This window comes from Triticum aestivum, chromosome 1A (genome assembly GCF_018294505.1).
Source record: "Triticum aestivum cultivar Chinese Spring chromosome 1A, IWGSC CS RefSeq v2.1, whole genome shotgun sequence".
NCBI classification, from domain to species: Eukaryota; Viridiplantae; Streptophyta; class Magnoliopsida; order Poales; family Poaceae; genus Triticum; species Triticum aestivum.
This window is the reverse complement of record NC_057794.1, coordinates 472,712,121-472,739,834: the sequence shown is the minus strand read 5'-3', so window position 1 is coordinate 472,739,834 and position 27,714 is coordinate 472,712,121.

Here is a 27,714-nt window from a genome sequence, read left to right as displayed (position 1 = left end):
ATACACAATCATACCATAGGCTAGCTTATAGGGTTTAGCCTCCTTGATCTCGTGGTAGATCTACTCTTGTACTACCCATATCATCAATATTAATCAAGCAAGAGTAGGGGATAAACTCCATCGAGAGGGCCCGAACCTGGGTAAAACAAAGTGTCCCCTGTCTCCTGTTACCATCCGACCTAGACACACAGTTCGGGACCCCCTACCCGAGATCCGCCGGTTTTGACACCGACACTCCTCCAAGTACTTCATAGAAGATTTTGAACACGAAGACAGTGTCCGGCTCTGCAAAATAAGTTTCCACATATTGCCATAGAGAGAATAATATTCACACCAATCTAATCTGCTGACGTATTCCGTAGCGTGTCACACCACGGCCAAGCCTTCATCCGATTCGTTTCATCATCCCGCCTCAGCACGTTATGTGAGGCGGTTTCCTTGGCACATCTTGTTAAAGCAGAGATCGTGTCCCCTTATCCCGAGATTCTCATCAATACGAGCGTGGGTAACCCAACCGCGCCATTGATTACGGCGCTTGGAGATAAGCAAGTTTTACCAGGCTGGTGGGGACATGTAGTTGCATCCACCCATATAAGGGGATAAGGATCCACCTTTTCACCTACGCCTTCTTCCTCCTTCGCCTATCCATTCTTGCGCACTCGAGCTCCAGCGCCCAAGTCCGCACTCCCCACCTCAACCTTCTCCAGCCATGTCCGGAGCAGGAGGCAAGTGGATGGTCTCCTCCGTCACGGAGGGACATATCAAAAAGCTGAGGAAGGCCGGATACCTATCTAACGACATCGCGTACCGGCTCCCTGAAAAGGGGTAGCTCATCCCCACCCCTAGGCCCCATGAGAGGGTGGTGTTCCTCCCCCATTTCCTTTGCGGACTGGGCTTCCCTCTCCACGCATTTGTCCGAGGGATCATGTTCTACTACGGCTTGGATTTCCACGATCTGGCCCGAACTTTGTCCTCAACATCTCGGCGTTTATCGTCGTGTGCGAGGCCTTCCTCCGCATCCGCCCCCATTTTGGCCTATGGCTCAAGACTTCCAACGTCAAGCCGAAGGTGGTGCGCGGCAACCAGGCGGAGTGCGGAGGCGCCATGGTGGGCAAGATGGCCAATGTTCTCTGGCTCGAGGGCTCCTTTGTGGAGACCCTGAAGGGGTGGCAATCGGGGTGGTTTTACATCACCGAGCCGCGCGACACCGAATGGGTCGCACCCCCCGAGTTTTGATCTGGACCCCCTAGGCGGCTCACCTCCTGGAAGGAGACGGGCCTGTCGTGGGGTAAGAAGGGAGAGCTGACCGGACTCCAAACATGCGTCCAAACCCTGGTGGACAAGAAGCTCAAACTTGTCAATGTAGTCCAGGTTATGCTCATCCGCTTGATCCTCCCGTGTCAACAACAGGCTTTCAACCTGTGGGAGTTCGACCCGGCGCGGCACCAAACCCTGAGCAGGCTCTTCGACACGATGTACGAAGATGCCTAGAAGGTGCTTTTCAAGGGCGCCGAGGCTCCCGCATCCGCTTCCGAGGATCGCGGATTCAGTGCACAGCGTCATGCTCTCGCGGTAAGCTGTTTTTTCCTTTTACAGGGTATCAGTTTTTCATAGTTTGATTCCGTGCGGGATCTAAACTCCCTTACCTTTGACAGGATTGGCAGGTGACATTTGGACAGATCAACTATTCGACTCCTTTGCCTGAAGGCCCAGCGGATGCTCGCTTGGCAAAGCTGCCGGTTCCGGCACCCTATGTGGTGCCGGAGAAGAAGGCCGCAAAAAAGGCCGCGGGGACTCGAAAGAGTGCCCGGCGCCAGGATGCGTCGGATCCATCATCCGACGGTTCCGAGGCGCATTCCTCCCGTGAAGACGAGGAGGAAGAAGAAGAGACCTCTCCCCCTCCAGTGAGGGAAGGGAAGAAAAGAAAGTCCGCCCTCTCGGGGGAGGCCGGAGGGTCCAAGAAGGGGAAAACCCTTTCTCCGAACATCTCCACCGATGCCGACGTTGGCGGAGAGGAGTGGCAGCCCAGGGCCAAGCCCCTGGCAAAATCGTAAGTATCCGGATACCAGAGTAATTCATAGTATTCGTTTATTGCACAACTTTCCCTTACGTTGAATATGTTTATGCAGCCCACCCAAAGACCGGCTCGACGCGTCGTCGAGCGGCTCACTGGACTCGTCGGATGTGAACTCGCTTCCGACGGCTTCCTCCCCCCGCCCTACGGACGACACCGAAGTGTTGTCTCGACAGGTTCCAAGCCGGGAGGAGGTGGTCCTGGAGGCGCCGCAAGGCGACCTCCCGTACTCCAGGAGTAAAGGGGATGAACCCCCCCGGGGCTCCAAGTCCGGCTCTAGGCCGGACACCGCTCCGGAACCTTCAGAGGTTCCAGAGTCCGGCGGGGGACCTCCTTCCAAGAGGAGCAAGTCCGCTGTGCCGGTGGCCCCCGTCCAACCAGAGGCGCCGGACAATATGTTGGAGGCGCTCCAAGGCGCCTCCATCGACGAGGAGCACCACGCTATTATGAATGTGGTGGTCCAGAAGGTTCAGTCTGCCAAGAGCGGACTGACTGAAGCTTGTACTAGCCTTTTGACAGGCTTTGAGGTAAGTAAAGAATGTGTAAATAATAGTACCACATAGATAGTTGCCCCTGATGCTCTATTTGGCGTTCGGGAAGAAAAGCCGAATAGAGGATCAAATAGAATTCACAGGAGTCTAACAAAAATGAGTCAATATGCATATGCAGGCTTCCCTGCTTGCGTCCGCCGCACTGACTGCGGAAGTGGACACGCTAAAGCAGAACCTCGAGCGGTCCGAGCAAGAGCTCGGGCGTGCCAAGAAGCATCTTGAGGACAATGAAGGTAAGAAATACCTTGTTTTCAAATATATATAAAAAGGTGCAATTGCAAAGAATGACAGGATTATCGTGGCTATTTTAGGGGCACATCTGAAGTGGCGACCCTTAAGCAGGCGCTGGTCGAGGCCGAGAAGAGGGCGGCCTCGGAGCGCACCGAGTGCGAGAAGTATGAGACCGAGGTTGGCAAGTTGCGGAAAGAGCTCCAGGCTCTCATGGAAAAACATGAGAGTTTGGAGCTTGACTCAAAGACGCGAGTGTCCGAGCTCGCGGTGGCTATTGAAAACGCCAAGCCTGCCAAGGCCGAATCCTAGAAGACCCTCCAGGAGTTGGATGAGGTGAAGAAGATAGCGGCGGGTAAGGCATTCTTTATGCAAAGCAAACGCATAAACGTGAGTTACTTGTTACTTACCCAAATCCGGAGCTCTCCAGGAGCGTTCGCAGATATTCCTCGGAGTGTATCCGATGCCGCCGCATTCTACCGAGCCGAGGAGGGCAGCTCGACAGAGAAGGTGTTCTGGTCTCAGTATACTGAGGCCGGACACCCCATGCCCCTGAGCGATCAGCTGAAGCAACTGGTCGAGCTCCACAAGGCCGTCGAACAGGCCATGAAGGGCCTCATTGTTCGGCTGTGGCATGGAGGGGCTTTGCCTGGGAGCTATTTTGGGCTGGTGCGGCGGTTGGTGGAGGCCTGTCCAAGGCTCGAAGTCATCAAGCACTCCGTCTGCATTGAAGGTGCCCGCAGGGCCCTAGCTCGTGCGAAGGTGCACTGGGGCAAGCTGGATGCTAAGAAGCTGGTGAAGGACGGGCCACCACCGGGGAAAGAGCATCGCAAGCCCGAGAATTACTATAACGATGTTCTAAAGGGTGCCCGCCTTGTGGCGGATGAATGTTCTAGGGATGTAATTTTTGAGTGAAACTTGCTCGTTTTGTCCTGTGCGCTGAAAACTTGTTTATATGCGCTAAGAAATGTTGTTGGAATTTAAAATATTACCTTCTGTGCGGCTGTTTATCAATTCTGAGAGATGGCGAGTCGTCGGCTTCTGCCCCCATGCCGCTAGTGCTGGAGTGTTTGGGGATAAATCTAAGCGCTCTTTTTCCCATGTTTGGGTCCTTCGAGGGAGGCGCTTAGCCCAACGAACAAGGCAATCGGACTATAATGCGTGAACACTCTCACTTAGCCATAGAATTCTATAATTTTAAATTTTGGCGAAGCCCCTGGTATTCGGAAGATCGAGTTCGGGGCGCTATCCATGCCTTGGCCGGACAGAGCCGGCTCCTCGCCCTAAGCGGCATAAGTCTTTAGGGACTCGAAAAACCTCTCGACCAGCTCTTGCTTCATCATGATAGTCAGTTTTAGCTTTCTCCACTGAGGTGCTCGACCCAGCTCAACTAGGGCACAATCGCAGTGGTTCTCCTAGTGCTACCTTAGTCGATAGAGCGGAACGTAAGGCACCAAAACATAGGAGCCGGGCAAACCCAACTATTGACCCAAGACATGATTCAGAGCCGATGCATATAATGCTATAAGTTCGGGGTGCCGTACTTGTGAAAGTGTTCAGACTTCTCACACCATATTGAGGGGTACTAAAGCCCCTGGCGTATTTTGGCCGTACCAACGTGTACGGGTGCAACATGTCGTTAAGGAACATATATAAAGAAAAAAGGTAATGCAAAAATGGACGAAAGCTATGCATTGTTTATTAAAAAGGGCTGCGATCAAAGCCGAACGATACAGATAATGCGATAAGTGGAAGGTTGGACTAGTTAACGTGTCCGTTCTAGGGGCAAGCTGCGGAATAGTATGTGGAACGGGTATACTGCTCGTGATGGAGACCACCTGGGAGTTCCATAATGTGGCGTGGCTTGTCTGCTTCCCTGGTTCTTGCATCGTTTGTGCGGCAATCGAACTGCCGAACAGGTCTTCCGAAGGATGGAGTCCTGAAAGTAAGAGAAAATTAAAAAAATTGGCAGCCCTAGGTACGGTTTAAGCCGTGTTTTGGGCATGCCGTGATGGTGCCCCTCCCCCTATGCCCATGGTATCTCTAGAGCGTAGTTATGTACGTGAAGTACTGCCGTCGCCTTTTTGCGAGGGTTGGGGTTGGGGCCCCATTGCTACGCTTGCTCGGATCGTGCCAGGCGGTCTTGTTGTAGGTTACTCTGGGCGCGCTTGACGGTGTCCGGTCGCTTAGTGACCGAACTGGAGAACTGCCTGGAGAGGCTGCTTCGTACTTCCGCTGCAAGGGCCGCCGTGTGCTCCTCCGTTCGGAGGGAGCGTTTGATGTTTCCATTGACTGTAATTACTCCTCGAGGGCCTGGCATCTTGAGCTTAAGGTATGCGTAATGCGGTACCGCATTGAACTTACCAAATGCGGTTCGCCCGAGCAGTGTGTGATAAGCACTGCGAAACGGGACTATGTCGAAGATTAACTCCTCGCTTCGGAAATTATCTGGGGATCCGAAGACCACTTCAAGTGTGACTGAGCCTGTATAGTTGGCCTCCACACCTGGTATTACACCTTTAAAGGTCGTTTTGGTGGGCTTAATCCTCGAGGGATCTATGCCCATTTTCCGCACTGTATCCTGGTAAAGTAGGTTCAGGCTGCTGCCGCCGACCATAAGGACTCTAGTGAGATGAAATCCGTCATGGGTCTAGAACCAATGCGGCGAATCTGCCATGACGGATGCTAGTGGGATGGTCCCTTCGATCAAAGCTGATCAGGCAGGAGGACCATGGGTTGAACTTTGGGGCGACTGGCTCTACCGCGTATACGTCCCTTAACGCGCGCTTCTGCTCCCTTTTGGGGACGTGGGTTGCGTATATCATGTTCACCGTCCGCACTTGTGGGGTAAAACCCTTCTGTCCACTGTTGTTCGGCGGCCGGGGCTCCTCGTCGTCATTGCTATGCAGCCCCTTGTCTTCATTTTCGGCGTTTAACTTGCCTGCCTGCTTGAACACCCAACAATCCCTGTTGGTGTGATTGGTCGGCTTTTCAGGGGTGCCATGTATCTGGCACAAGTGGTCAAGGATTCGGTCCAAACTGGACGGGCCCCTAGGATACCTTTTGAATGGCTTTTTCCGCTGACCGGATTTAGAGCCTCTGAATCCGGCATTAACTGCCGTATCCTCAGCATTGTCACCGTTAATGCGGCGCTTCTGCTTGTTGCGACGCGACCTGCCACTACTGTCCCTAGTGTCCGAATTACCAGGGTTCTTGGTCATATTGTTGCTACGAGCAAGCCAGCTGTCTTCTCCCGCGCAAAAGCGGGTCATGAGTGTCGTGAGTGCTGCCATAGATTTGGGCTTTTCCTGTCCAAGGTGCCGGGCCAGCCACTCGTCACGGATATTGTGCTTGAAGGTTGCTAGGGCCTCAGCGTCCGGACAGTCGACTATTTGATTTTTCTTTGTTAGGAACCATGTCCAGAATTGCCTGGCCGATTCCTCTGGCTGCTGAATTACGTGACTTAGGTCATCGGCTTTGGGGGTCGCACATAAGTGCCCTGAAAATTGTTGAGGAATGCGGCTTCCAGGTCCTCCCAACAACTGATTGATCCTGTTGGCAAGTTGTTAAGCCAATGCCGAGCTGGTCCTTTAAGCTTGAGTGGGAGGTATTTGATGGCGTGGAAATCATCACTGCGGGCCATGTGGATGTGAAGGAGATAATCCTCGATCCATACCGCAGGATCTATTGTGCCATCATATGATTCGATGTTTACGGGTTTGAAACCCTTGGGGATTTGATGATCCATTATTTCGCTTGTAAAGCAGAGTGGGTGTGCGGCGCCTCTGTACTGGGCTATATCATGACGTAGCTCCAATGAGCCTTGTCTATTGTGTTCGGCCCTGCCGAATTTGTGGCCGGTGTGACGGTTACCGTCTCGAGCCGTGGGGCGCCCACGCGATCCGTAGATCGATCTTGTTTGCCTTGCCTTGTCCTCCAACATGTCTCGTAAGTCCGGCGCATATTCCCGTGCCTTGGTACGGGGTGCGGCTTGAGTGGAGGGCCAAGATGCCTCTCTGTCGCGACCACGAGGTGGCCGGTCGGCCGCATCCAGTGCTTCCTCCTCTAATCGGGGTAGCAACCTGCGCTTTGGGTAGCTCTTGGAGGGGCGTTCGAGTTTATGCTCTTCGGCCGCAAGGACTTCAGTCCATCTGTCAACTAGCAAATCTTAATCAGCTCTAAGTTGTTGCTGTTTTTTCTTGAGGCTTCTTGCCGTGGCCATAAGCCTGCGTTGAAAACGCTTTTGCTCGACGGGATCCTCTGGCACGACGAATTCGTCGTCATCGAGGCTTGCCTCATCTTCGGAGAGAGGCATATAATTATCGTCCTCGACCTCTTTGTCGGCCGCTCTCTCATGAGGGCTGGTTTCTCCATCCTCCTGTGCTAAATCTTGCTGGAGGGGGTTTTCTTCGGCGCTTTCCGGAGTATTATTATCTCCCGTGTTGGAATCACCGTGTTTGTTTTGGCGGGATTTTGAGCGGCACCGCTGACGCTGGTGCTTAGGCTGTTTCTTGGAGGGGTTATCCTCCGCTGTTCCATTGCCATCTCCCTCTTTTGGGGTGTCCATCATGTATATGTCATATGACGAGGTGGCTTTCCAGGGCCTAGTAGGCGCTCGTTCTTCATCATCTCCTTCGTCGGTGTCCATAACGTCGATTTCTTCGGAGTCGAAGTCGAGCATGTCAGTTAAGTCGTCGACAGTGGCTACAAAGTGGGTGGTGGGTGGGCTTTGAATTTCTTCATCGTCCGTACCCCAACCTTGCTGACCATAGTTCGGCCAGGGCTCTCCTGATAAAGAGAGAGACTTCAGTGACTTCCGGATATCGTTGAAAGGCGAGTGCTGAAAGATGTCTGTGGCAGTGAACTCCATGATCGGCTCCCAATCAGATTCGATTGGCAGGGGCGCGGAGGGTTCGGAGTCCGAAGAGGAGTCTGGCTCCTTGGAGTCACAAGTCTCGTAGAGTATGGGGCTGGTACTTGGCTCAATCGCCGTTGGGGTCGCAGCCCCCGAGGTGACGTCCAACCGCACTTCCTCGATCGGCGCAGTTGGCTCCGAATTAAGGGTCGGAGCCGATGCGGGTGTGGCCTCCAGGGCACTGTTCGGCGGCAGAGCTAGATCATGCTCGTCGTGACAGTGCGGCGCGCTCGGCAGTGGCTCGAATCCGTCGAAGATCAAGTCCCCGCAGATGTCAGCCATGCAGTTTAAACTTCGAAATCTGACCTGACGGCCAGGGGCGTAGCTTTCGATCTGCTCCAAACGGCCAAGCGAATTGGCCCGCAGTGCGAAGCCGCCGAAGACGAAGATCTATCCGGGGAGGAAGGCCTCACCCTGGACTCCGTCGCTATCGATGATTGTAGGAGCCATCGAGCCTGACGGCGACGACACAGAGGAACTCTCAATGAAAGCACCAATGCCGATGTCAAAACCGGCGGATCTCGGGTAGGGGGTCCCGAACTGTGCGTCTAGGCCGGATGGTAACAGGAGACAAGGGACACGAAGTTTTACCCAGGTTCGGGCCCTCTCGATGGAGGTAAAACCCTACATCCTACTTGATTAATATTGACGATATGGGTAGTACAAGAGTAGATCTACCATGAGATCGAGGGGGCTAAACCCTAGAAGCTAGCCTATGGTATGATTGTTGATGTGTATGTTGTCCTACGGACTAAAACCCTCCGGTTTATAGAGACACCGGATAGGGTTAGGGTTACATAGAGTCAGTTACAATGGTAGGAGATCTTCATATCCGTATCGCCAAGCTTGCCTTCCACGCCAAGGAAAGTCCCTTCCGGACACGGGACGGAGTCTTCAATCTCGTATCTTCATAGTCCAGGAGTCCGGCTGAAGGTATAGTCCGGCTATCCGAACACCCCCTAATCCAGGACTCCCTCAACCAGCCTCGCGAGGGCCCCTGGAGGGAGCAGCCTCGTGAGGACCGCCCCCAGGGCAACGCCGGCCTCCCTCCATTTCTGCCCCCACCAAGAAGGAACTACGACCACCATCAAGACGAGGGGGCAGGGTGCTTCCAGGAGCCACGCGCCATCGCATGTATCTTGGGTGGTGCTCAAGCCCCAGCCTCTTAGCGTAGCTTCAAGCAGTTTGCTCGCGAGGTGAATGCGGCCCTTCCCAGGCTCGAAGCCACGCGCCCTCTCAGGTGGTCCAAGTGCGCCATCACCTTCGGCCAGCTACACCCTATCAAGCCTTTCTCAGGAGTGACCGACGTCTCCACCACCCCGATAGGGTAGGTCCACCTCCCTGTCACCTTTGGCCAGCTTGAAAACTACCGCACCGAGCTCATCGACTCCAACGTCGCCCACATCCGCCTGCCGTATAACACTATCCTTGGATATCTAGCCTTGGACAAGTTTATGGCAGTGACCCACCATGGCTCCAACGTCCTCAAGATGCCAGGGAGCGGCTGCATCATCACGGTCCCCTATGAAGAAAGAGATGTGGCGTGCTCCCTCGAGCACGCTTACTAAGCTGAAGTGGCCAAAGACCACGACAACGAAGGCACCTTGTACCCTCCTAAGGCCAACCCCAAGAAGAAGAAGCAGCTACTCCACCAAGAGCCTCAGGAAGGTGGTGTTTCTAGCGGCACCACCTCAGGATCTGCGCTCACAGCCAGGGCGCCTCCATCCCTCGCATAGGAAGGTGCACCTGGCGCCCTCCTCAGACTGGGCTCGGGGGCTCTCTTTTGGAGGGCCTCATACCTAGCCAACGTCACGAGGGAGGCGCTCGGGCACCATGTGGAGCCGTGCTTCGCCGCACATTGCCCTCAAGAGGGCATGAGGTGTGGAGCACCTGGTGCTCAGGAGTTCATCACCAAGGCGATCCAGGAGCTTCAAAGAGGCAAGGACGATACGTGGCGACCATCGCCCACCACCCAACGCAGATCCCCATCCTAGCAAGGACGGTGGGCTACGCGTCTGCATCGACATTCCAGGGCTCAAAAAGGTCCCATCTCAGGGATGTTTCTGGACTTCGTGCCTTGGACTGTGCAAAGGTCCCCCTCACAACTACGTTCGCATGCCTCTCGGCCTACGGAACGCGGTTGTCACCTTCCAGCGCCACATGCGGAGCATTCTGGCGGCTCAGGAGGCCAGGCATCACGCCGTCCTAGCGGAGATCACGATAGTTCTTCAGGAGCCACCAGGGCCTCCTGAGGCTCAGGACCCTGGCGCCTCATGAGGAGCCACTTCCCCGACACCACTCTAGCTACGGTATCAGGTGACTCTTTCCAGTTCATTTAGTTAGGGGCGCCCTTCGGGCATCATTATCCCCAAGTCGCATGGGCCTGTCCCTGCAGTGTGTATCCTTTTGCATCTTTAGCTTACGCTATTGGGAGCGCCTCACGGGTTGCATCATCCCCAGGCCGCTCGGGTCCGTCCCAGTGGCATGTACCGTTCTTGCATCAATCTAAACTGGTTTGCCTCCTCGCATGAATTGCTCTGTAATCATTACTCACCTGGTGCTTACTCATCACGGCCTTCCGCACTGCTGATCGGTCACCTGCTCACCCCGCAACGGGAGACTCACATGTTGGCACGACGCTTGTGCTCAGGTCCGTCCCTGCAACACTAATAAACCTGTGCGATCAAGCTCTGGCTCGCGGCCCGCTCTGTGTACGCCACCTCACCAGATCAACAGTGCCTTCATCTTCTCGCAGAAGAAGCAATGGCAGGCTAGCAAGCACATGTATGGGGCACTCTCTCTCTCTCGCACTAACTCGTAGGAAACTCCGGAGCCTAGCTATAGGTGGCCACGCCAGCTGCTCCCTTTCATGATTTTCGCTTGGGCGTTAAAAGGAGGGCTTCTGAGCATCGCACCTTAGGAGCTTGTACTGACTCTCCAGCCCTCACCACCTGGCCTTGACCACGGCATCATGACCTGGCATACCAGCGGTGGCTAAGCTCGCTCGAGGGTTGGGACCCAAGGACGCAGAGCACTCAGGAGAGTGTGAAAGGGGGGAGCTGGCGTGAACACAATTCGACGGTACCACCATCAGCGGTGCACCACGCGACGAATCGACCTCAATCGCTAAGATAAATCACACACTCAAGCCAGCCCGGCGTTGTGACCCATGATTTCCAGCTCCCGCAGCCTTGCTCCGGCAATGCCGCCTTCCTTTTCTGCCTTTAGGGAGCTACTTGGATGCCAAGGGGGACCTCCTGAGCATCGCGACTCAGCGGATCTTACCGGACCTTGGGCCGCTCATCTCCTGGCCTTGACCACGGCATCGCGACCTCGCATACCGGCGACGGCTGAAGCCTGCCTGGGGACTGGGACCTTTTGGCGTAGAGCACTAAGCTGTCGCGAGCACTAAAATGGGGACAATACCAGAGCAAGACGTGCAATCGCAAATTTCGCAATAAGAATGATATTGATGCAAAAGCGTTGCTGATTCTTTACACGCCCCCCACGAGGTTCATCTCGGTTCCTCGCAATGAACAAAAGAAGGAAGTTTCTAGGAGCCCTATCTACAGGCGTCGCCGCCGATGCCATCATCAATAGCAGGCCACGAGGGGCCGGCGCCAGCCCCATCCAGATCAGTGGCGACGATGAGCGGACGGCGCTGCTACACCCCGGGTGCGGCGATAGCTCGGGGGCTCGTAGCTATCGTCGCTCGTCTCCGGAGTCTTGTCAGGCTCGGGAGAGTCGCTGGACTCCCAGGCGCCGTCGCTGCTGCTGGAGGATTCTTCGGCAGGACCAAGGGTGGGCCCAGCACCTCCCCTTGCGCTGTCTTGGAGACCCCCTTCAGGGCAGCACTCCAGGCGGCGACCTTCCTCATCAAAGACTTTGAGAACATCATGGAGGCGTAGTCGCAATCAAAATGGATGACGAGGGCCCCCTCCGCGTGACAGACACGGGCAACCTTTCCCCATCCACGGGTCAGGAAGATCTTGCTTAGGGAGACAGCCTCGACCTCTGCTCCCATCGCCGGGGTGCCGCACTCAGTGTGCTGTAGCCACAGCTCGAGCGCCCCCCTTGGCGACATCTCTTCAGCAAAGAATGGCGGGAATCGGATCCATGTGTGCGGTGGCATCGCCGCCCACACCACAAGTTCACGCGAGGAGCCCTCGACATGGGTTCGCAGGATGGCGGCGCGTACCGCCATAGCACGGCCACTGCGGCCATGGTGTAAGCGGCACCGGTCGCTGTATCCTCCTCCGGAGCCGTCTGCCTAAGCGTACAAGGGCAGCGGGTAGCCAGGGGGAAGCTGCCCGTACCAAGGCCTTGTCACCTCTGGCCTCACGACAATGTCACAGGGTAGGGCCAGCCTCTTCTTTGGTGGGAGTGGCCCAAGCTCTACGCGCGGGTTATTTCCCTTCTCAGTGGCGGAGAACCTCCGTATCGGCACCATGAGCAACGCAGCAAGGAGGAAGAAGAGGAATCAAGCGGGTTGGAGGAAGAGATGAGCAACGGGGGCTCCGCCCCTCTCCTCATTTATAGCCAGAGGGAGGCCAAGCGCCGTCCTCCATGATCTAAGGTAATGATGGTTTTCTTCTTCAAGCAGCAGGGTCTCATCAAGTGAGGCAGTTGCCGAGGCAGCATGGGGAAGCGGAGACGCCCATGTCCCGTCAATTGCCACCCGTCAATTAAGGCTGCAGGTGGTTGGGGCCCGCAGCGCTCAGCACTTTCCCTTTGGATTCGCCTTGACGCCAAGTCCGAGCGCGCCTTGGGCCTGGGGGCTACTGTCGGCGTCCTGTGAACGGGGTACCCAGACTTGCCTGCCTGCGGCCCAGGGCATGGCTCCACCAACGGCCTGGTACGGCCCATCTTCATTAGTAACCGCTCAAGACCCTCGCGAGGGGCCAAGCCTTGCGAGGTGGACGACACCAAGCCCTCCCTAGGGGCGGCCTCGCTAGGCTGGCTCCCGGGGAGTGGAGATATCTATGCAAGGGGCACCTCGCGAGGTCCGTGTGACGTGAGCCATGACAACCAAGGCCAGTCGAGTGCTAGTGGGCGCAGAGTACCTGTTTCCAATTTGGTGCTAAAGGGGCAAGCGCAGGCGAGGAGTCCCGAGGCATTAGGAAACCATATCGGTGCAACAAGACCAAGACCAGCAGGAAGGTAGGACGACGGTCACCGCGGAGCCCACGGCGGCATCACCACCAGAACCTTTGGCAGGCAAAGACCACCTTTTGTCAGGATAACTTGTACTAGTTGTCTCCCTTTGAAATTGACCGTTGTGGGATCCCTTCAAGCCTAAACATTTGGGAAGAGGACTAGGGCCTCTATAAATAGGACTAGCCACCACCGTAGTCAAGGATTGGCTCATCTTGGATCAGATCCACTCCACCAAGGCCATCTCACCAGCTCATCGAGCACAAGAACACCTCTCCCGAGGAGGCTGTTCCTCCACTATACTAGTTCATCCTCAGCCCACGAGGCAATCCACCACACCACACTAGAGTAGGGTATTACACCACAACGGTGGCCCGAACTAGTATAAAACCTCATGTCTCTTATTCCTTGGGTTCGGTGAGCAAGGCCTTGAGATCGTTGCGAGAGCGAGCTAGGGAGAGATCTTCATGCGCACTCCATAGTTCGAACCTCAAGGGTTTGCCAGAACCCGTAATCTGACAGCCTAGTCCGCGCTCTCCCTCCGACGACGGCATGAAGACCGTCGCCGCCGGCTCCAACCCCACCGGCATCTCGGGCCATGCCGGCTCCTCGCCGGCTCGCACCCACGCCGCTGTAGTGTTGATCCAAGCCTGGGTCGATGCCGCCTCCAGATATGCCTCGGACCTGTTCCGGTCCAGCCAGGGCAAGGCCATGGTGTCGGCCAGATCCATGCAGAGGTCCGGGTCAACCCTCGCCTTGTCCCGGTCAATGGGGATGGTTCGGGTCCTCCCGAACACGGCGCCCTCGATAGATGCAGCATCCGCCGCCGCCAGCGCCAGTGAGATCGGTGACCTGAAGCTCAATGAAGTAAACAAACAAGAACCAAGCAGAGCGGCTTAGCCATTCGGAGTCAGCAGAAAGAGAACTTACCCAGCCACCGCCGGGACTGCGGGTCTCGTCGGCTTCGCCTGTGGAGCGCCGTGCCTCCTCTTGGCAGGCGGTTTTGTGCCAGCAGCCGGGTTCGCCGCACGCTTCATGGCCGGGCCTCGGGGCGCAACATTGTCCTTCCCGTGTGGTCGGCTTGTCGCCGCCGCCCCCAAGGCGACCCGGCTCTAGCCGCGCTGCCGCCTCCTCCTCCCGGCGCCACTACATTAACAACTCGCGTCAGTATCCCCCGCGCCACCTCATGCCCGGCAACTCAAGAAATATAGAAGACAAACATACCCGCACGGCGCGCTGTGCCGACATCGGCGTCCGCCTCCTCCTCCCCTCGCCATGGCCCATGGGCTTCACCGAGCCGGCCCGCACCACCTGCATCGGCGCTCAGTCATATGGATGTCGGCTGGCGTTCAGAAGCACCTCCCACATCGCGTCGAGATGAACAAGAAGATGTGCAGGGGCAAAGTATGAAGACGAAGGACTCACCACGGGTGCCAGGTTCGCCTGACTGTCCGGAGGCTTCCCGAACTCCCAGTCCTCCTGCAGCCCAGCCTTGGAAATGTCATTGACCCGGCGGGCGACCTGGTCCACTCCCATGCACAAGTTCCACGAGCGGTTGGGGTCTTGGAGGCCGGTCATCAGACCGATGATGTGGGCGCACTGCTGCAGGGTGGCACCTGGCGCCTGATGAAGGCAGTGATGAGGTCGGTGCCGGTGAGCCCTTGCTGCTCCCTCATCTCCGACACCCGTTGGCATAAGTTGAGCACCTCCTGCGACGGTGCAGGGGATAGTAGTTCTAGTTTTGTTTCACCCATGGTGGCACGTCGACGAAGGGCGGCAGGTTGATGCGGTCCGCGCCGAGGTTGCGGACATAGAAGAATGAGTTCTACTACTTCTTGGTAGAATCCTCCAGCGACATCTTGGGGCAGCCCCTATCCGTTTGCTTGTAGATGACGGCGCCCCCGCAGTCGGGCATCTTCCTGGCCTTCGGGCCCTGCTACTTCAATGCGAAGAAGCGCACCCAGAGATTGATTGAGGGCTTGACCCCCAGGTACCCCTCGCAGAGGGTGACGAAACCGAAGAGCTGCATAATGGCGCCCACGCGAAGATGATGGGGCTGGAGCCCGAAGGACTCCAGGAAGTTGCAGAAGAAGCTGCTCGCAGGGAGGCTGAACCCGCGCTTGAAGTGCGGGTAGAACACCACACGCTCCGTCCCCTCAGGCCGCGTCTCCTACTCACCCTGCGGCAGGCGCACGGTGACCTCCGTCTCCCCCGGCAAGCGCCTGGAGGAGCGGAGGTACGTGATGTCCTCCGCGGTGATGGCCGAGCCCATCCATGAGCCTGAAGGAAGCACCTACCGCACCATCAACAAGATGAAGAAAAGGAAGAGTGTAGAAGAATGGTGATGGAGCTTTGATCGAAGCGGCAGGCATCGCAGCGCGCGGCGGTCGCAAGAAGCACATGAAGGGAGAAGAGTTGGGGAAGTGCGAGCGAGAATGATTTCTGCCACTCCCATCCCCCCAATTTATAAGCCACGGTTCCAAACATGGGGAAGTGGGATCGTTTGCGCTCGCCCTTTCCACTTCTCCGCAATAAGTGCGCACGTACGCACGCAATAACTGCGTCGAGAATGGCAACCGACTCACGGACGCCGCAATAAATCCACACGTGTGGGCTGAGGGCGCGCAGTGGTGGGCCCCAGCCCGTCGCCCTGTCAAGTCACGCGCGTGGCCTGTCATGCCCCTCCGGCTCGCAGGCTCCACGTGATGCTTGCATAGAGCCTCAAGATTCGACGGACTCTTCGGTTTCTCACCCGCGCTGGGATGCCGCTATCCGGCTTCCAGAAGCCGGCACACGGTGGGAGTTATCGGGACCGGCGGTCGCAAAATTCACCTCCTCAGGGGGGAAACTACGAAGGCTCTCCCACTCGAAGACGGCGGACCTTCATAGCTTCGGGGACTACTATCGGGGGGATGAACCCCGGGCAGGCAACGGAACCTGGATCCATTTCAAAAGCACTAGGGCCAGCGACGCCCCTCAATTCTGCTCGCGGCTGGCCGGGTTTCTCAACCCGGCCAAGCCCCATGACCCGGCCGAACTCTTCGACCCGGACGAACTCCTCAACCCGGCCCCGACGGCTGGTACAAGACGGTCAAACCCTACAAACCAAGACTTCTGCAACAAGCCAGCTACCCCTTTGGCGTGTTTCCTCGACCCGTCCATGGGTCATCTCCCATCTCATCCCAGCCGTACGATGGGAGGAGTCTCCATTCAGGGATGAGCAAGGCAACAGTGCCCTGCCCATGCCTCTAGTCAGCCGGTGCGTGGCAACAATGCCCTACCTACCTGCTGACCATGGCCAACATGGCAACAGTGCATCCGTCATCACTGCTGACGCCAGCAAGCGGCAACCTCACGGTGCACCACTGTTGCGGACTCAACCCGACCACTCCATGATGATCGATAAGATGGCAAACAATGCCTCTAGGCACACGGGGCCCGCTCCTGGAGAACCCGGCGAGCCCTGGCACCTGGTGGATCCGAGCGCCGGCTTCCTAGACAATGACAACATAGCCACACGGCCTTGTAATATCACCATTGTACCCCTAGGGGTTGGCCTATAAAACTCCCAGGAGCCCTCATGCATACGGGTACGACGAGAACGATAGTCATCACACAACAAAGCATAGGATCAGACTAGCCACACACACTAGGAGAAGGAGCGGCCTAAGCCTTGGCCTGCCTTCCTTCTTCCTCCATACAGCTCTAGGAGCAACTTTGTACTGTTACGTATAAACCACACTCGGCAGGACTAGGGGTGTTATCTCTCTGGAGAGCCTTGAACCTGGGTATGTCTTGCGTCCCACGCTCCCTCATGCCGACCTCGCCTCTGGAGCGCACCATGACACCACCCAAGGTTGATGTCAATGAATCAATTAAAGCTTTATTTGTTTCCATGTATGAAATTCAGAAAAGAACCGCTATGTTTAGAGCTAAAAGAGAATTTTTGGAAAGAGTGTTTTCGCCCGCTTGCTTTCATAAAAGTGATGAAGATCTTAAGATGATTGGTGTTTCTTCTATTGATTCCTTGTTTATTAATATTAGAATTGATTATAAGGGGACTGAAGAAGAGTCAACTTTAGCTAGAAGGCGTCCCCATAATTTGGAGGGTGAAAATATTCTTGAAAATTTTGATAAAAGTAGGTTTGGAGAGGTAAAAACTTTAACTAGTGATGTGCCCACTCTTTTGGATTAAAAAGACTTTAATTATGATAGTCTTTCTTTGATCGAATGTATTTCTTTGTTTCAATCCATGCTAAATTCACCCAATCCATATGAATAAAATAAATCTTTTACTAAACATATTGTTGAAGCAATGATGAAAGCTTTAGAAAAAAAGTTAGAATTGGAGATTTCAATTCCTGGGAAATTATATGACCAATGGGAGCCCACTACTGAAGTCAAGATAAAAATTTATGAGTGCTTTATGTGATTTGGGTGCTACTGTTTCCACAATTCCAAAATCTCTATGGGACAAGATTGATCTATTAATTTGAGCTTGGCAGATTCTACTATTAAAAAGCTTTTGGGAAGAATTAATGATGTTATTATTCTTGTAAAGAGGAATTATGTGCCCATAGATTTTATTATTCTTGATATTGATTGCAATCCATCTTGTCCCATAGTACTTGGTAGACCATTTTTATGAACTATAGGTGTCATGATTGATATGAAAGAAGGGAATATTAAATTTCATTTTCCATTAAGAAAGGGAATGGAACACTCCCTAGAACTAGAATTAAGTCAACATATGAGTCAACCTTGAGAGCAACCTATATCGCTTGTTGGGAGGCAACCCAATGAATAAAATATTTTTTCACTTTTTATTTCTATTCTTCTATGTTTACACAATTATGCTACTGTTATGCTTATGTTTTTATGTTTTAATTAAGGTTTTTGCCAAGTAAAGCCTTTAGGATCATGTTGGGTGATAGTTGATTTGATCTTGTTGGAAAACAGAAACTTGTGCGTCCGGTAGAAGAATTGTTCAAATTCGTCTGAGAATGATAAAATCCTGAATTTTATTACACATGATTGATATACAATTTTCCTACATTGTCCTAATTTTTTATATTTTTGGGGGTTATAGAAGTATGGTTACAGTTCAGATTACTATAGACTATTCTATTTTTGACATATTCTATTTTTGTTGCATTGTGTGCTTATTTTGATGAATCTTTCGATTGTATCGGGGGGGGGGGGGGTATAAGCCATGGTAAAGTTGGAATACAGTAGGTACAATGCAATAATAAAATATTAATGGGTTTGCAACAGTACTTAAGTGGTGATTTGCTTTATTATACTAACGGATCTCATGAAGGTTTTGCTATGTCTGTGTGATTGAAGTTTTCAAGTTTTGGGTGAGATCACGATGGATGAAGGAACAAGGAGTGAAAAGAGCCTAAGCTTGGGGATGCCCATGGCACCCCAAGGCAATATTCAAGGAAGTACCAAGCAACTAAGCTTGGGGATGCCCCGGAAGGCATCCCCTCTTTCTTCTAACGACCATCGGTAATTTTACTTGGAACTATATGTTTATTCGTCACATATCATGAGTTTTGCTTGGAGCGTCTTGTATTATATGAGTCTTCGCTTGTTTTGCTTTTTAGTTTGCCAGAATCATCCTTGCTGGACACACCTATTTGAGAGAGCCATAATGATGATATGATTTGTTACAATTTCTCTATGTGCTTCACTTAATTTTTTTGAGCTATGGAATTGCTCTAGTACTTCACTTATATCTTTTTTAGCCGGGTGGTGGTCAAATTTTTGAAGGAATATGCTCTCATGTTTCACTTATATTATTTTGAGAGTTAGTAAAATTTTAAAGAAATACCCTCTCATGCTTCACTTATATCATTTTGAGAGTTGAAAATTTTGAAGAAATTTTTATGCTCTTGTGCTTCACTTAAATTTATTTGAGAGCTTGTTAGTAGCAATGGTAATATGAAATTAGTCACAAAGTAATAGGTATTCAAGAGGGATATAATACAAGCTTCATGAAGATCATTGGATATTATAAACTTGATTCCTGGTAATATCTTTGCGATATGGAGATTGTAATATGTGAGTCATGTTGGTGAGTAATTATGCTTTAGTAAGAATATTGGTGAGGGAGTCCTGGATTAGGGGGTGTCCGGATGGCCAGACTATACCTTCAGCCGGACTCCTGGACTATGAAGATACAAGATTGAAGACTTTGTCCCGTGTCCAGAAGGGACTTTCCTTGGCGTGGAAGGCAAGCTTGGCGATACGGATATGCAGATCTCCTACCATTGTAACCGACTTTGTGTAACCCTAACCCTCTCTGGTGTCTATATAAACCGGAGGGTTTTAGTCCGTAGGACAACATACACAACAACGATCATACCATAGGCTAGCTTCTAGGGTTTAGCCTCTCCGATCTCGTGGTAGATCTACTCTTGTACTACCCATATCATCAATATTAATCAAGCATGACGTAGGGTTTTACCTCCATCGAGAGGGCCCGAACCTGGGTAAAACTTCATGTCCCTTGCCTCCTGTTACCATCCGGCCTAGACGCACAGTTTGGGACCCCCTACCCGAGATCTGCCGGTTTTGACACCGACATTGGTGCTTTCATTAAGAGTTCCTCTGTGTCGTCACCGTCAGGCTTGATGGCTCCTACGATCATCGATAGTGATGCGGTCCAGGGTGAAACTTGTCTCCCCGGACAGATCTCTGTCTTCGGCGGCTTTGCACTGCGGGCCAATTCACTTGGCCATCTAGAGCAGATCGAAAGCTATGCCCCTGGCCGCCAGGTCAGATTTGGAAGTTTAAACTACACGGCTGACATCCGCGGGGACTTGATCTTCGACGGATTCGAGCCACTGCCGAGCGCGCCGCCACGACGAGCATGATCTAGCTCTACCGCCTAACAGTGCCCTGAAGGCCGCACCCGCTTCGGCTTCGACCCTTAATTTAGAGCCAGCTGCGCCGATCGAGGATGGGTGGATGGACGCTGCCTCGGGGGCCGCGATCCTAGCAGCGATCGAGCCGAACACCAGCCCCGCACTCCGCGAGACTCATGATTCCAAGGAGCCGGACTCCTCTCCGGACTCCGAACCATTCGCGCCTCTGCCGATCGAATCCGATTGGGCGCCGATCATGGAGTTTACTACCACTGACATCTTTCAGCACTCTCCCTTTGGCGATATTATGAAATCACGAAAGTCTCTCTCTTTATCAGGAGAGCCTTGGCCGGACTACGGCCAGCGAGATTGGGATACGGACGATGAAGAAATTCAAAGCCCACCCACCACCCACTTTGTAGCCACTGTCGACGATTTAACCGACATGGTCGACTTCGACTCCGAAGACATCGACGGTATGGACACCGATGAAGGAGACGATGAAGAACCAGCGCCTATTGGGCCCTGGAACGCCACCTCGTCATATGACGTATACATGGTGGACGCACCAAAAGATGACGACGAGGAGCGGAAGGACGCACCGAAGGCTTGTTCCCTCGAAAAGCAGTCAAAGTGGCGATGCAAGCGCCGCCCCAAATCCCGCCTCGACAGAAATAGCGATCACACAGACCCAGCACTGGAGCAGGGCGAACCGCTGCCGGACAACGGCAATCCGGATAATCAAACTGAACAAACAAATCCTATCAAGGATGATGGTTCGGACGATATAACGCCGGACAGGCACCCGGAGCAGCAGACTGCCCGTAAAAGGCTTGTTGCCACCGTGAGGAGTCTGAAAAAGCAAAAGCAAAGGCTCAAGGCCGCGCAAGACACACTCCAAATCAGATGGAGTAAAATACTCAACACAGCAGCAAGGTATGGCGACAATCGCCCCTCCAAGAGCTACCCAAAGCGGAAGCTGCTACCCGAATTCGATGAGGAGGCCTCAGACCCCCCACAACCAAATATCAAAGCAGCCACCTGGTCGGATAGACGACACTTCTACCAACACAGAGCGGCATACAACGCCGCTCACAATACAACACGTGACCCATGCGAGGGATCGCACCCAAAGGACGGTGCAACAAGATCCATCTATGGACCACGCAAGCGCTCCCCAGCATACAATGCAACACAACAAACATCCAATAACGCGGTACACCCAGCTACAGGGGTGCCGCACACCCCCTATGTTTCACCGATGAGGTGCTGGACCATGAATTTCCAGAGGGATTCAAGCCCGTAAACATAGAGGCATACGACGGAACAACAGACCCTAGGGTCTGGATTGAGGACTACATCCTCCATATCCATATGGCTCGAGGAGATGATCTCCACGCCATCAAGTACTTACCCCTCAAGCTCAAAGGGCCAGCTCGTCACTGGCTCAAAGGCCTCCCCGAAAGCTCCATTGGAAGATGGGAAGAGCTCGAAGACGCCTTTCGGTCAAATTTTCAAGGGACTTATGTCCGACCTCTGGATGCGGACGATTTGAGTCATATAACTCAACAGCCTGGAGAGTCAGCCCGAAAGCTTTGGAACAGGTTTCTTACTAAAAAGAACCAGATTGTCGACTGTCCGGACGCCGAAGCCTTGGCAGCTTTCAATCATAGCGTCCGTGACGAATGGCTCGCCAGACACCTCGGCCAAAATAAGCCGAGAACGATGGCCGCATTAACAAACCTCATGACCCGCTTTTGCATGGGTGAGGACAGCTGGCTAGCCAGATGCAGCACCAGCGCCCCCAGTACATCTAAAGTTAGAGATGGAAACGGGAAATCACGACGCAACAGCAATAACAAACGCTGGAATAAAGAAGACAGCACGAAGGGCACGGCAGTAAATGCCGGATTCAAAAGGTCTCGGCCAGGTCAAAAGCCGCCCCCTAAAGGCACCAGGGATGAACTATCCAGCCTCAACAAAATTCTGGACCAAGTATGTCAGATCCATAGTACCCCTGGTAAACCTGCTAATCATACCCACAGAGAATGTTGGGTCTTCAAGCAGTCTGGCAAGCTCAACGCCGTACATAAGGGGGAGGATACACCAAGTGAAGACGAGGACGAGCCTCCCAAGCAAGACACGGCGGAACAAAAGAAATTTCCACCATAAGTCAAAACAGTAAACGTGTTACACGTGATCAAGGGAAAAGACAACACGGCACTCCCAGGAAAATATACCCAAGTGCCTGTCACCGCGAAGTCCTGCCACTGGTCGTCTCAACCAATCACTTTCGACCATCGCGATTACTCAGCAAGTATCCGACACGCAGGATGGGCTGTTCTGGTATTAGACCCAATAATTGGCGGATATCACTTCACACGAGTCCTGATGGACGGCGGCAGCAGCCTAAACTTAATATATCAGGATACAATCTGCGGGATGGGGTTAGACCCAACACAAATTCGCCATAGCAATACTACCTTTAAAGGAGTAACGCCAGGCCCAGGGGCTCGTTGTACGGGCTCCCTCCTACTACATGTTATATTCGGCTCCCCCGATAACTTCTATCACGAGCATTTAACCTTCCACATCGCTCCGTTTCAAAGTGGCTACCAAGCACTGCTCGGACGCGAAGCTTTCGCTCACTTTAATGCAATACCACACTACGCCTCCCTCACACTCAAGATGCCCGGTCCACATGGCATCATTTCAGTGAACGGAAATATCAAGCGATCTCTGTGCACCGAAGAGAGTGCGGCTGCCTTGGCAGCCGCACACTAAAGGTGTCCGGACCAGTGAAAGCATCCAAATAGGTCATCAAGACCTCAGACACAACTAATCAAGTCCGGCGCCGCTATTTATACCGAATAAGTGGTCACACCCCTATTTGTCAATACAAGGGGCTCAACGCGCGCAGACAAGTGGCAATTTCTTCTCATCTTGAATTATACATGGTTTCTTTCAAAACTATCTTTTTGCCCGACAACTTTTTCACTTAACTTCCTCTCTTTTACAGACGATCATCGTGCTACACCCGTCCAGGATACGACACAACGGAGACACAGGCGCAGACGTGCAGCAGGGACCCGCTCCAAGGATTCTTTTTAGATTAAGACCCTGCGTAAACCTTTTTTACTGTCTCTTGTTGATACATATCCACCATTGAGAAGGATGTTGATGTCTTGGCATGTGGCCACGCCAGAACAATGCACGTACCTGGACACAAGGGGCTTCTTACAAAGGCCATTATTTAGGCCCGGTTTATACCACAAAGACCGAATACCTTAGGGAGTGTTCGGCGTCGCGAGTTTGGGCCTATATGCATCAGCTCCGAATCATTGTCTTTGGTCAAATGTTGGGTTTGCCTGGCTCCTGTGTTTTGGTGCCTTACGTTCCGCTTTACCAGCTAAGGTAGCACCAGGAGAACTACTGCGATTGTGCCCTGGTTCATCCGGACGAGCACCTCAATAGAGAAAGCCGAAAACTGACTGTCATGATATAGCGTGAGACTGGTCAACCACTCGATGACCTATGGGAATGTTAGAATTCCTCCGCCTTAACGAAGGGCCATTTTTCGGCCAGGCATGTACGCACCCCAGAAGCGGGAGAGTGCGGAGCCACCAGGGGCTATCTAGTAGCCTCACTGTCAAACTCCTATGGCTAAGTGAAAGTGCTAAAGCATTATAGTCCAGTTGCCTCGCTCGCTCCACTATCACCTCCTTAATAGGACCAAGACGTTGGGTTAAGTGTGAACGCGTGTTTTTGCGAGCACCTCTGTATTATATGCGTGGGGGTTGAAGCCGACGACTGCAATCTTTCAGGTTATACACATGTATACATAAACGGCCGCCCAGGAGGCATCATATTACTTTCAGGCAAAAGTATAAAAATAGCCTCATAAGAATTTATAAAAGCATTTCGGTTACAATGAGATTACATATCACTCAAACATAATATTTTTTGAGCACTGGGTCTCTATCAAACGGGCACCCTCAAGAACTTCTTCAAAGTAGTGCTCAGCAGCCTTTCGACCTATAGCCGAATCCCGCGCTGCAACATTGGTAGCATCCATCTCCGCCCAGTATGCCTTAACACGGGCAAAGGCCATCCGTGCGCCCTCTATGCACGCCGACCTCTTCATCGCATTAATGCGCGGCAACACATCAAGGAACTGCTGCACCAAGCTGAAATAGTTGTTCGGTTTTGACCTTTCTGGCCATAGTTGATCCACAACAGACCTCATGGAGAGTCCGGACAACCTATTTAGTTTGGCCCATTCGGCTAATTGGTCAGTCAATGAAAGTGGACGCTCGGGAGAATGGAATTTTCTCCAAAACAGCTGGTCTACTTCACGGTCCGTCTGACCCTGGAAGTACTTGGCCGCATCGGCAGCGCTCGCCGCCAAATCCATCATACCGTGGATCTCCGAACTTCCTCCGCAACATAAAGGATTTCCCAGCTACAATATCCCCGGCTTCCCGCAGCTCCTCCTTCTTTGCCCTCATAGCAGAGCGGAGGTCTTTTTTCGTCGTAGCAGCGTTCTCAAGGTCCGATGCCCTTGCTTGGTTTTCCTTTTCAAGAACCCGGCAACGGTCGGCGGCGGCTTTTAATTCTATGGCCATCTTGGCCATCTTGTCTCGGCTCTCACCATGCGCGGCCTTCTCGGCTTGCAACTCTTCGGCCGCCTTCAAAGCAGTCGCATTACCCAACCTTGCTTGTTCCTTGGCTCGGGCAAGTTCTGCCCGCAAGGCTTCCACAGTGGCAGCTCCATCTGCAGTCACAACATATTAAAGATGCTGGCATCATGCTACTCTTCCTATTGTGGCATTTACCAGATAATGACACTTACCCTGTGCCTCGTCAAGCCTTTTGTTAACAAGCTCGATGTCGGCATCTGCCACATCCAACTGCCGTTCTAAATGGGCAAACTCGCTAGTCCGGCTAGCCACCGGAGCTTCCATCACCTACACATAGAGGCAGTATGGTTATTACCTGGGAATATGATCCTCTGTTCGTCGTCGTTTCCGACGACAACCAGTCTCAGGGGCTACTATCTACACAGGGCACACCTAGCATGTGTAGGACTATCATACATTCTTTTACGTACCTCAAAGCCTGTCAGTAGACTCATAAAAGGTTCATGCAATCCGCTTTCGGCGGACGATATTCTCTCCATCACCGTATTCATCAGCACACGGTGTTCATCTGAGATGGCCGCTCGCCCCACCAACTCCCTCAGAACATTCGATCGCACACTAGACGGTGTCGGAATCTTTTGTCTGCTCCCTTCGGGAGCCGGACACTGGGAGCTTCGGGGGTCAATGGGATTATCTTCCGGCCTCACCGGACTCGGAGAGGCCCTTCGCGACGACACTTCAGGGTCGCCCGCTTCCAGAGCGGAGGAGTCTGGAGGAGGCGTTCCGCTCTCCATCATCTCGGGAAGAAGATCCCCCGAAGACGAGCTCATTTGAGAGGGGCTAAGGCCCAAACTACAAAAATATATGCGGTGGTTATTCTCTTAGAAGAAAAGGATGGCATATCTGTACTATTAAAGTATTTTGGGTCACTTACAACTCACGGGAGAATTGATCCCCCCGCGGACTTTGTGCGGCAACAGTGCCCCCCAAGGTAGGACCCTATGTGGGAGGCTTCTTCTCCCGTTTGGAAGCTTCGGCTTCCGAATCCCCGGGTGCAGTCCTTTTCCTCTTCTGGTCGTCTTCCTTCATGGAGACGCTCGCTCCCTCGGTTAAGATGGGCAGCATTGGGGGCCTGCGTCCGCCCGTATTATCCTCCATAGTATCTTCCTTCAAGGGCTCCGGGCAAGGTGCGGTCTGGAGCATCTTTTCCAATACCGGATTTTCCAAACCCTCAGGGAGGGGGGCCGAACACCGAATCAACTTCGCCTTTGTTAGCCAGTCCTGGTCAACAAGCGAACTCTCATAAATAACTCCGTAACAAAGGAGAGATAGTATGTTCGGCCGGAAGATGCCTTACCTATTCGGCGGCGCGGTTACTACTCAGGCCCACATCCTCGGTGATTTCCGGACACTCCACCTAAGGTCTGAAGAATGACTTGTACATCTCCTCATGCGTTAGGCCAAGAAAATTTTGAATGACGCACGGTCCCTCGGGATTGAACTCCCACAGGCGAAGAGGCCGACGTTTGCAAGGCTGGACTTGACGAACCAGCATAACTTGTATTACCGCAACCAAACTGAAATCTCCATTGAAGAGATCTCGAATGCGGCTTTGTAGTATAGGCACGTCCTTGGCTGGACCCCAGCTCAGACCTCTGCTGATCCATGACATCAGCTGTGGTGGAGGGCCCGAGCGGGAAACAGGGGCGGCCGCCCACTTGGCACTTCTAGGAGCCGTGATGTAGAACCACTCCTATTGCCACAATTCAGACACCTCTGGGATGGAACCTTTGGGCCACAGAGCTCCCATCATCTTGCGTATTGAGGCATCTCCACACGCTGCATGTTGCCCCTTGATCATCTTCGGCTTTACTTCAAAGGTCTTGAGCCATAGGCCAAAGTGAGGTGTAACCCGGAGGAAGGCCTCGCACACGACGCTAAATGTCGTGATATGAAGAAAGGAGTCTGGAGCTAGATCATGGAAGTCTAGCCCGTAATAAAACATCAAACCCCTGACGAAAGGATCCAGAGCAAGGCCTAGACCTCGGAGGAAGTGGGAGACGAACACGACGTTCTCGTTGGATTCAGGGGTGGGGACGGCCTGTCCTCGGGGAGGCAGCCGATGCAAAATCTCGGCGGTCAGATATCTAGCCTCCCTCAACCTTTTGATGTCTTCTTCCGTGATGGAGGAAGGCACCCATCGGTCTTGAAGGCTAGATCCGGACATGACTGAAGGTTCGGAGCACCTGACCTGAACTTCAGGCGTTTGAGCTTGAGGTGGGGGAAGGGTTCGATTGATCACGGGAGGGAAAAATAAAAACCTTGTCCCCTTTATAAAGAGGGTGAATATCAAGCGTCCTCTCCGTGTCCGTTTGGACTTGCCTATAATCTAGGAGTCCTAGAAGTGGTTGGGTTACCCACGCCCGTATTGATGAGAATCCCGGAATAAGGGGACACAATCTCTGCTTTAACAAGACGAGCCAAGGAAACCGCCTCGCATGACGCGCTGAGGTGGGATAATAAAATGACTCGGATAAAGGCTTGGTCATGGTGTGTCACACTACGGAATACGTCAGCAAATTAGATTTCTATAAATATTATTCTCTCTATGGCAATATGTGGAAACTTATTTTGCAGAGTCAGACACTGTCTTTGTGTTCAAAATCTTCTATGAAGTACTTGGAGGAGGAACCCGCCTTGCAATGCCGAAGACAATCTGCGTGCCGGACTCGTCGTCATTGAAGCCTGGTTCAGGGGCTACTGAGGGAGTCCTGGATTAGGGGGTGTCCGGATGGCCGGACTATACCTTCAGCCGGACTCCTGGACTATGAAGATACAAGATTGAAGACCTCGTCCCGTGTCCGGAAGGGACTTTCCTTGGCATGGAAGGCAAGCTTGGCGATATGGATATGCAGATCTCCTACCATTGTAACCGACTTTGTGTAACCCTAACCCTCTCCGGTGTCTATATAAACCGGAGGGTTTTAGTCCATAGGACAACATACACAACAACGATCATACCATAGGCTAGCTTCTAGGGTTTAACCTCTCTGATCTCGTGGTAGATCTACTCTTGTACTACCCATATCATCAATATTAATCAAGCAGGACGTAGGGTTTTACCTCCATCGAGAGGGCCCGAATCTGGGTAAAACTTCGTGTCCCTTGCCTCCTGTTACCATCCGGCCTAGACGCACAGTTCGGGACCCCCTACCCGAGATCCGCTGGTTTTGACACCGACAATTGGTGTTAAGGTTTGTGATTCCCTATGCAAGCATGA